Genomic DNA, 11455 nt, shown 5'->3' on the forward strand with positions numbered 1-11455 from the left:
CTATAGAGTAAGATTTTACCCTCAAGACACCTTTCCTACTGACACAGTACAATACAGTTTTCTCTTCTATGATGAAGATCTCTTTAACAATTACTGATGATTTTGAAGAATCATTCAGAAAGTGTTTTTCAAGAAATTTCTCTTGCCAAATTAGTCCTTTACATTGAAACTCATCTTCACTCACATTCAGGGTATTAATACAATAAATCTATATTCTAGAACACATTATTGCATGAATAGATTCTCTCCATTTAAATTTCCCAATAAAAACCTTTCTACTCTCTGGAACTTCGTGAACTGGCCTCCACTAGCTCTATAGGCATTACTGTCTTCCCTGCATTCACCAGAATGTCACCAAAAGCTCTGCTCTCAGGACAGTAGAGTATTTCCAGTCCTAAGTATCAAATTCTGCGATAATCTATCCCCAAAGAGTTCCAAAGGCCTAAGAACCACTGGATCTGCCTTTTTATAGCAAAAGCCCAAGTCCTAATATCAAATCTCTGTCCAGGTTAATTTATTTGTGACTCAAAAAACAATACTTGACCAATGAAACTTAGGAAAGAATAGATGTATTTTTGCTCACAGTTCAAAGGTAAAGTAAGTTCATTATGCTATGGAAGTCTGAGAACATGGAGGTGTGGCATCCGGTAAACTTGTATCAACAGTTAGGGAGCAGAGAACAGTGAATGCTTGTGCTCATGTGACATTCTCCATTTAACTCAGTCCTGGATCCTATTCCATGAAATGGAGTTACCACCTGTGGCTGATCTTCCCAAATCAATTACCCTAATCAAGATAATCTTCTATTATGCCTACAAGCCTAGATCCAACGTGATGCTAGATTTCATTAGGTTCACATTTAAGATTAACAATTCCAAGGATTCTTAGGCCTTTAACTTTAGTGGACAAAGGTACCCTGGATCTCATTCATAACAGCAAAACTGTCCAGCAACATAGACTTTAGTGGACACTACAAAAATCCCAAAACAATTAGCTTAGTGATGACAGCGCCTTAGTGAACCTGAGGGTTGTCAAGCTTCTGGTAGTAGCCTCTTTATATCATTCATGGAGAAGAGCATCATGAACCTTCACTCCACTGTGAATATTCCAGTAGCAACTATCCAGGGACAAGTAAAAGCTGCCTTCCACTGAGAGGCTGTCTGCATGAGTTAACCCCTGGAAGCAAGTCACACTTATCCTCCCTGGCATCAAGAATTTGTAGGCAGAAAACAGTTGATAGTTCTGCAGTGTTATCTCTGGAAGTTAATTAGTAAATCTTATATTAGTCAATTTTTCTAATAAGCATCAAGAAAATAAATACAGACTAAATGGAAATCATAATCAAGGCAAATTATAGAAGAAAAATTGAATCGGGGCTTACAATTTCTGAGGATGATTCAAAGACTTCATGGGAAGGAGCATGGCAGCAAGCAGACAGGCACGGCACCAGAGCTTACACAATGGCTGAGAGCTTACATTCTGATGGGAAAGAAAGAAAACTGATAGTGTATGAGCTTTGCAAACCTTGAAGCCCACCAGTGACACAGCTCCTTCAACAAGGGAATACCTCCTAATCCTTCCCAAGCAGTTCCAACAATTAGAGCAGCCCATTCTCATTCAAACCACAAATTCACAATCATTCTCAATCATGGGGTACCAGTTTCCCAGCCCAGCATGGATAGAGGGAAATACTATAACTACAAACCTTGAATCTCTTCTTTCACAGATATGATGGTGGACACCTCCTTGTTCCATGTTGCTCACTTTCAAGAACATGGGATGGTCCTAGAAACCCCAGCAAGGGTGGGACAGCATTATGCAGTACTGGAAAACCCAAGCTTCTCCCCAATAGGAGTTCTACTGAGATTGATTCCTGCTGTCAGACAACTCATCCCTATCACTTCAATCACACTCATCTACTATCACCACTCTCTCGAGGACGTCACCTTTCACCTTTACCTGGTACCCAATGACTGCACTATTCGGAAGGTGACACTGAGGACCACAAATGTGGGGCCATGGTGGGCAAAAAGAAAATTTGAGTTATAGCTACTGAGCCCCTTGGAGAGATTCTGAACTGAGAGTTGGGATATATGTCTATATGGGGAATCTGGTGTGCATATACAATTCTTAAGAAGGTGTTATTATACAATAATTAACCTTTTTAAGAACGTGTTATTATACAATAATTAAGAAGGTGTGCCTTCTTCTTTTTCTGAAACCCACACACCAGAGTCTCACTCAACTGTATTTGATGAGAATTTATGAATTCCCAAACAGCTGCTATAACACCTTTCCAAACCAACCAGAAGGATGAAAATGCCTATGTGCAAACTGCAGCAGCTCTCTTCTTCTGTGGCAGTTCTGTTCCCACAGTGATCATGAACAGGGTCAACAATCCAAATATCAGTATGTCAGAACACAAGGTAGAAGGAAACTCATGAGGTGTCATCACCCTATCCCACAAAATGTGCCAATCAACCACCTCACTTTATTCAGATTAGATGTTGTAGTCCAGAAATCTAGATAAACCACTGTCTGTAATGTTCCCAGGCCATTGATGATGAAGAAATGAAGTTTCAATTTGTGCGCATAAACAAGCCACCCCCAGTAGATGCTCTTTATGTTGGTTCCCGCTATATCCTGTCTGGCTCAAAAGAGGTGGAAATTATCCCAATGGTGAGCATCCAGGTGTTTCTTATGCAAGACTTGGGGAACCTGTGGGCTGGTTACAGGGATTTGTAAAAAGCTGAGATTGGAGAGAAAGCATTAAGATTTGGGATGAGCAAGAATACATCAAAGTTAGGTGAAAATTAAGGAACCCAACAAGAATACAGAGTAGGCCTGGAAACTTGAAGAATCTGATTCAGACTGACACAGAGAAGTTTTCGGGTAAACATGGAGAGAAGCAGTCCAGGCTGAGGATCTGTGAGCAGGGCTTTCAGGATGAGCTCTCACTCATCCATGGCTGTTATGGTTTGAATCTGAAATGTCTCCTACAGGTGTAGATGTTAAACAGTAAATGTTGGTCTCCAGACAGTGGTAGTATTTTGAAAATTTGTGGAACCAGATCTGTGAGGCCTGTCTGTCAGAAACAAACCATATGTGGCAAGTCTTGAGGCTTACAGCCTTGCTCTGCTCCCACCTCAGACTGCTCATTCCTAAGCCTCTGAAATATAACAGTCCATGCCACAACTTTTTTCACTTTAAATGGACCCCCAGCTTCCATGCATTCACCACAATGAAACTAAACAATATAAGCCTTTCCTTGTGGTGCTTTCTGTCAGGTTTTGTCAGAATAATGAGAAAAGAACCAGCATGCTGGGTCACAGCTGGGTCCTCAGCCTTGAGAGTAAAGATGTAGGTTCAAAGGTTAAGGGTCACCTCAGTGCAAAAGATAGTCAGTGTTTAATATGGTGTGTAAGATGAAGAGACTATGGGACCATAGAAAGTCCTGATTCACATGAGTAGAGGCTTCTCACACAGCCTCTCTCTCAATCTCTCTCTGTCTCTCTATGTGTCTCTCTCTGTCTCTCCATATCTATCTATCTATCTATCTATCTATATATATATATATATATATATATATCATCTATCTTTATATATCTATCTCCAGGAACTCGAACTGTGTTACCGAAGCCCAGGGGAATCCCAGCTCTTCTCTGAGATTTACACTGGACACATGGGTTCAGGGATTAAGCTGCAAATCAGAGACAAGAGGTATATAAAGCTCATATGGGAGGCCTTGCTGAAACCAGGTAAAATTAGTTTAAGACCAGAGACCCTAAGAGTTGAAGAAAGGTAATGATTAAGGAGAGGTGTATTCTCATTATTTCTTGGTGCCACAAAATAGATCAGTCATGTAGATTTCTAGATCAATAAAAGGTGGTAGGAGCACAGTTTAAACTATGACACTATGTTAGTCATCTTTGCACAATTGTGACCAATATATGAGAAAATTTTAGAGGAAGAAAGATTCCCTTTGATTCAAGGTCTTAGAACCAAGTTTCCATCCATGGTCAGCTGCCTCCATCTCTTTGAGCCTGTTGTGAAACAGGATATCATGGGCATGGGAGGAGAGAGAGCTGTTTGTGTGGTATCTCAAAAGGAAAAGGAAGAAAACAAAGGCAGAGAGAAAGAGGGACTGGGAAAAGAGGAGGAAGTGGAGGTAAGATGATAGAAAGAGGAAGTCCATACACTACATTTTCTCCCAGACATGCCCAGTGACTCTCCTTCTCCAACTGTATGTTCTTATGTGATTCTCATTCCATTCTCAGTACTCACTCCATGATGAGAGCATTGGTGTATGGCTTCATTCATAGACTCACAGCCCTCAGGACAGTCACTTTTGAATACTGCTACAGGACCAGTCCTTCAACACATGATCATTTTTCAGGAACACATCAGATGCAAAGCGCCACACTCCCTAAACCACGTTTTCTCAATCCTATATTGAATTCCTACTCCCATTGCCCTGGAAGTTACAGATTGAGGTACACAAAGATCTGGCTCCAGTTCACATAACAACTCAGGTTTACAGTGAAGAGATTTTGCCAAAATGAGAGACGTGAAGTTAAATCAATATATAATTTGTATTAATAAATTATTTTATTAATTTTATACATACATACAATACATTCTGGTCACTTCACCTTAAAAATGTATAAAAGTAAAAGAAAGAAAAGTCCTCTCTTCTCCACCTCCTTCTCCTGCCAGTTCTACTTCTTTTCTATAAATCACTTTGCCACATTCAAAAGGGTTCTTTTTATCCCAGAATTTAACTTGGACCATCTGTGTGACCAAAGGTTTTGTACTATCCTGAAAAACATAGTGATCTCACCAGCAGGTATACAGATGGAATATTTACCTCCCTGTCTTTCACAATTTATTATTTGCCAGTTGTTTAGCAGTATGTTCACTGTCCCTGTATCCTGCTTCCCAATAGATAGTGGATTGATGGACAGGCCCAGCCAATGAGGGTCCAGAGACAGGAGCTGTGGGTGCTATGAGTTCATGATGGCCATGGAAATAACCTGCTTATAAGACAGCACTTCACAAGCCTTCTCCATACAGTATGTTGCTGTATTCTCTCTAATTCTCTTTCCACAATGTTATTTAAGCCTTAATGGGGTGATATAAATGACTTAATTATAGGGATGAATATTCACCCATACTTTTTCCTCAGCACCCTGTACAGCCATAAGTGTGTGCAGTCACCTCCATTCACACCAAAGAAAGGCTTCTCTAATGGAGGCTGAAAGTACCTTTTGTCTGTGGCAGAAATATGGATATTTAGAAGGGCATTAGTACAATGTCCAAATAGCTGATCAGCAATAGCAGCTTCTCTCAAGACTCTAAGATTTCTACAGACCTGGATGGTTTATTTGTTTTACAAGATTTACACTGCTAAGGATGCAGTCTCTCTTATGGCGTGGGAATCACAGAGCTAGTGACTGCTCACATCATGTTTGTGCCACTGTGCAGCAGAGGGACCACCTTGGCAGGTTGGTTTATGACCGTAGAGAACACAGCTGGGTCCGACTGTTGTTGATGCCTTTCCTTCCTCAGCAACCTGAGGGCTTAACAACAGGAAGAAAGCTTCCAACTCACCTCCAGCATGAATTCTCTATATCACCTGTCTAAGAGGTGAGCTGTAATAAAAAACAATGCCTTATCTACTAGTTCTTCTGGGGAACTAGTCAGAATGACATGAGCCTATATTGTCTTAGGGATCTCCAGGACTTCCCTGACCACAAACTCCTAAAGAGGTATCCCATGTTTTCAATTGGGTTTTTGTTTTGAAACCCACTACTTCTAGAATCTCCATCTCAAGCCTTGTATGGTATTATGTTTTTTATACTTACCTAATAATAGGTTCCTAGTCTACCTACATTTTACCAATCTGCCACTGTCCATTATTCCATCCCTTAGACAAAATCTCATTTCTAGTTTTCTGGTTTCAAGACATTTAGAAGCTCCATATAACAAATGTGTAGTTTCCTTCTGGGTATGGGTGGGTAGTTCCAGACAGTTTTTCTCTATGTAACAAAGCCAGGCCCTGAACACACAGAGATCTGTTTGCCTCAACCTCCAAATTGCTGGGATTAAAGATGTGTGCCCCAATACCCAGCCTCCACATAATTTTTAATCCTGTCCTTTGGGACTCATTATGATCTATTCCTTTCCATATGGGAGAGTGTAGTGGCTGGTTTTGCGTCAACTTGACACAAGCTGGAGTTATCACAGAGAAAGGAGCTTCAGTTGAGAAAATGCTTCCATGAGTTTCAGCTGTAAGGCATTTTCACAATTAGTGATCAATCAGGGAGGGCCCCTTGTGAGTGGTATCATCCCTGGGCTGGTATTCTTGGGTTCTATAAGAAAGCAAGCTGAGCAAGCCAGGGAAAGCAAGCCATTAAGTAAGATCCCACCATGGCCTCAGCATCAACTCCTGCTTCTTGACCTGCATGATTTTCATTGGATCATAAAGAGCAAGGTGGAAGTGTTAGCTGAATAAACCCTTTCCTCCCCAATTTGTTCCTTGGTCATGATGTTTGTGCAGGAATACAAACCCTAAGACAGAAGAGTATTCAAGTATTGGAAGCTCATAATCGTGGCCCACTTGTATCCCCAGTCTTATATCTTGGTTTTAAAATTCATGGTCACTCTGTCACTTTCTTCATTCATAGATGCTCCAATTTATCTACAGATCAGGCTGCACCAAGATGGTCCACCAAGAGTGCATTGTACTCCATAACATTTTCCTTGCATACAAATGGAAACAGAGAAAAAAATGGAACCAGAGCTTTTCTTTTTTTATTTACATTTTATTTACATTTCAAATCCTATCCCATTTCCCCTCCCTAGAAAACCCCTATCCCATGCCCCCTTTTCCTTTTTGCTTTTATACAATTTTTTAAAATGTAAATCAAATGCTTTATAAGTTTGCTAATGCTTAATCAGAAGTGTAACCCAATACCCAAGCTAGATATATAAACTATCTTTGACTGGTGGAGACACGTGAACATCTGCCTTCATGCCCCCTCTCTCTTTCTCTCTCTTTTTCTCTCTCATCACCTAGCTTCTCCTCTCCTTCATCTTCTCCTCTCCTTACTCCATCTCTTCCTCTCGGTACTCCTTCCCCCTTAGCTCCTCCTACATATCACCCTTTCTCTTAAAGTAAAACTTTTCTCAAAATACAATTAGAGCATACTTATTCCTAATTGTACCAGTGAGGTACAAGATAGTCCTAATACCCAGTCCATCATTTTGTTGACTAACCAGAACCTCTGTTATCTCTCCTAACTAAAACACTTAGTTTTGAACCTGATTTTTTTCTTGGCTTTAGAATGAATGTCAGCTGAAAACCATTCTCTCAAGTCTTTTCTCTCAAAGTACATAGCCAGGATTGGCTATGAGACTATAAATTTTCAACCCTGTCAGAAATCCAGAATGACTGAGTTAACTGAAATTATGGGAAGCACTAAACATAGCTTCTAAAACTTAGCCAATTTCTAGAGACCGCTGAACACCTGAAAAGCCCCTATACTACCGAACGTTGGAGCATCAAATCTTCAGCCTTATGGCCCAGAATCATCTGACAGACCTTAGTGATGCAGAATTATTAAAGGCTGATTACTCTGTCTAGGAAGATATAATCAGTCAACTATTCTGCAAGTGTGTCCTTTTCTGGACAGTAATTTGTCTGTAGATGGAAAGAGGCAATTCTGCCTAGTGGCTGTCACCGCACAACTGGAGTATCTCCAAGGATGCTCAATTTCTTCTTAGAATCCATGACAGGAAGCTGTCAGGAGCAAACAGGTCTCTAATCAAAATGAACATTAATATATAAATATTTGTAACGTCAATTCTGTGGACTTCTGATGTTTTGAAAACCAACTATCATATAAGGTAACCTGGACTGTTGTCTGTTCACTCCTCTCAGCTATTTCTAAATAAAATATGGAAAACACTCTAACATTAAACTCAAAGCCATGAATATGGGAACCAGAGCTTTTCAATACCACAAACTGGAACCTTGGACTGACTTCCCTAAACTGTTAGAGCACAGTAGATGTAGGAACCTCTCAAACCCTTGAGGCTTATTCATGAGCTGCAATTTATTAATCTCCTTCACATGTGGATGAAATTCATTCACTATTCCCTTGTGCTCAGTCTTGCTTCACCTTAATTCTACCATCAAATCCATCACACAAGTTTGTCATATGTGAGTATACAAAATCAAACAAGGACAAAAAGATGTTTTTTTACCAAAAGATTTAAGCCATCTTGCAAAGGATTTCATTGTTGTTCACAAGGAATTCAGTTGAGGATAAAATTAAGTCTAAGATCATGTGTGAGAAGTGTCTAGTTCTCGTTTTCAGGTCTATTCTCACTATGATGATGGGCTAGGCCTAAGATGCCCTGGATAACTGATAAACTGTTGACTTTACAGATTATATCAGAATCTCTGTAGTTCATACTCAAAATCCCAGGCATGTGTAAGAAATTCACAGAATGCACTGAGTGTTGGGATGGACATAATTAGATGGTTCATCTTTCTTTTCTTGTAGGAGACCTCAGACCTGCTCTACCCAGGACTGCTTCAGCCCCCAAAGGTTAGTAAAAACTCTAAAAGGCTAGAGAAGCCAATACTATTCTGATGATATAACCTCAATGAAGGAGCCTCAGTTTGCAAACCTCACCAGAATATAGGAGAGGCTCATACCCAGTGCAGAATGCCTCTCATGCCCCTTCCTGCTTCCATGGTGACAATACCTCTACTCAATCACAAACTGAATACCCTACCTAGAACCTCTACCCCTGGTTATGCAGAGTGTCACACTGATACTGGTTTCAAGAATGTAATGATAATTTTCTACTAGCCTTCCAGAGGAAGAAAGGTGCCAGGGGTGCAGAAGAAAAGAGCAATTGCAGGAAAAGGGCAAGAAGTGGACAGCCAGTCAGAGACCCCGAAGGAACATTTCTTTGCTCAGTGCCTTTCTCATCTTTACCCTTAGATGCGCCTTCCTTGCTACACTTCATGGACCAGCATCGGGGGGAGCTGGTGACCTGAGTGACATCAGTGGACCCTCTACTGGACAGGCTGCATGGTCTGGTGCTGAGTGAAGATTCTTATGAGGCAGTGCGGGCTGAGACCACAAATCAAGACAAGATGAGGAAGCTCTTCAGCCTCAGCCAATCCTGGAGTCAAGCCTGCAAAGACCAATTCTACCAAGCTCTGAAGGAGACCCATCCTCACCTGGTTAAGGACCTCCTTGAGAAACCAGGCAGGGTCTCTTTGTGATCCTGACATCTGTGAGCACTCTCCTTAGAGTCCTGATCTGCTGGAACTTCCTTTGGTCCTTAGTTTCTCCGTCTATAACCAGTGGCCATATGAGTTTCCTTTCTGATAGCACTTTTTCCAGGACACCTCTTGGGGATCCAGATGTTGCCCCTTTGCTTCCCCAGCCAAATGATCATGTGAGTTGAGCATCTCAGAAGACACCCAGTGGGGCTAGTAAGTCTATTCAGGCCTTTTCCCAGCCTGAATGAGAATGTTTTCGGTAAAATAAATGTTTTAGATAATAAAATAAGGGGTGTATTCCGAAGTAAAATGACAAGCAGTAAACACTCATTGAACAGAAAAGTATTCAATTACCAAGAGAAACCTCATTATCAAGTGGTGCTGCACAAACAGGACATGTGGAAGACTGACCTCTCATCCTCAGCTTCAAGCGCAACAAAGCCATTAACATAGACCTGAACCTAGAAATGACTGAGGGAAAGTGGGGAACACTTCACAGAGCAGCTAGGGGAAGCCTTTCTGAAGAGGACTCTAGTCATCAGGGAAATGAGGCAAACTGACATATGAAATTAAAAGGCTGTAGTCTGGGGCTCATGACTGGAGTCCATGACCATCATGGCTAGGAGCATGGCAGGAGTCAGGCAAGCATGGTGCTGGGACTGTAGCTGAGAGCTCACATCCTGAACCACAAGCATGAGACACAGACAGAGACAGAGACAGACATTAGGAACTATGCAGTAGTAGCTGTCTACTTACCTAAGATACTGCCTGAGTTGGAGCACCTGGGAGCCCTGCTTCCTCTGGGTTCTTAAAGATTGGGGGCAGAGCTGCCACCCAAGATCTGCTCAGTGCTTGGACCCAGACTGGAAGGAACCCGTGGGTGGCATTCCAGAGCAGGTGGTCCTTGGCCGGACAAGAAAGCAGGCTGAGAAAGCCCTGGAGGGAAAGCCAGTGAGAAGTACACCTCCATGACCTCTGCGCAGTGTGTGGCCTTTGGTCCCTGCCATGTTTCCTCAGGAAAGAACATAAGCTTTAACATGGCCAGGATCACAGGGACACAAGAGCCCCTGCCCAGCCAGAGGTATGGGTTCCTTCTTGTTTGGACCTGTGTCTGGAGCAGACCTGAGGCACTGGCTCTGTACCCAGTCCCACAACACCCAGAGGGAGTGTGACTCCCAGGTGCACTAACATGCCCAGGATCGCAGGTGAGGCACCAACATCTGCTCCAACATGCAGAGTAACTCAGACTCTCAGGATCCAGGGACACAGGAACCCCTGCCCAGCCAGAGACACTGGTTCCTTATGGTTTGAACCTGTGCCTAGAACAGACCTGGAGTGCTGTCTGTGTATTCACTCATACAAAACCCCAAAAATGCTCAACTCCCTGGTGCTCTGACATACCCAAGGTTACAGGATCACAGGATCAAAGAGGAAGCTTTACTCCCAGGGACTCAGACACACCCAGAATCACTGGAGCTCTGACATATTCAAGATCTCAGTTGAGGTCACATCTTTCCTAACACCTGGCATAACTGGGACCCTCACAGAAACCAGGGAAACATGAACCCACACCCAGCCATAGGCACAGGTTCCTTCAAGCTTGCACCTGTGCTGGGAGCAGACACAGGGCTCTGGCTACCCAACCACTACTGGAATACTCAGAGAAAGATTGACTCCCAGGAATTCTGACACACCAAGGATATCAGGATCCCAGGATCCCAGAATCACAGACTTACAGAGATAGCTGGACTGTGAGGAGTTCTGACACAACCAGAATCACAGGAGGGACAGGCAAGAAGTCAGAGACTGCAAGGGCAGTTAGCGCTAGAGATAACCAGATAGCGAGAGGCTAGCACAAGAACATAAGCAACAAAAATCAATGCTACTTGACAACATCAGAAACCAGTTCTCCCACCACATTAAGCCTTGGATACCCCAACAAACCTAAAAAACAAGATTCAGATCTAAAATCCCATCTCATGAATATGATAGAGGAATTTAAGAAGGACATAAATAACTCAATTAAAGAAATATGGGAGAACACAGGTAAACAAGTAGAAGCCCTTAATGAGGAAAAACAAAAATCCCTTAAAGAATTACAGGAAAACAAACCAAACAGGTGAAGGAATTGAACAAAACCATCCAGGACAT

At 42.1% G+C, this 11455-nt stretch overlaps 1 pseudogene across 1 annotated transcript in view; it reads left to right on the forward strand.

Moving 5' to 3' along the window:
- LOC117702178 (NACHT, LRR and PYD domains-containing protein 1a-like) overlaps positions 1-9588 on the forward strand; it is a 35382-nt pseudogene extending 25794 nt beyond the window's left edge. The window contains exons 7-11 of the transcript XR_013070337.1: positions 1727-1989; positions 2554-2679; positions 3617-3758; positions 8571-8615; positions 9018-9588. The product of XR_013070337.1 is annotated as an NACHT, LRR and PYD domains-containing protein 1a-like (transcript). The remainder of the gene's footprint in view (positions 1-1726; positions 1990-2553; positions 2680-3616; positions 3759-8570; positions 8616-9017) is intronic.
- The last annotated feature ends 1867 nt before the right edge of the window (positions 9589-11455 follow it).

The sequence above is a fragment of the Arvicanthis niloticus genome, unplaced genomic scaffold (assembly GCF_011762505.2).
Source record: "Arvicanthis niloticus isolate mArvNil1 unplaced genomic scaffold, mArvNil1.pat.X pat_scaffold_540_arrow_ctg1, whole genome shotgun sequence".
Classification (NCBI taxonomy): domain Eukaryota; kingdom Metazoa; phylum Chordata; class Mammalia; order Rodentia; family Muridae; genus Arvicanthis; species Arvicanthis niloticus.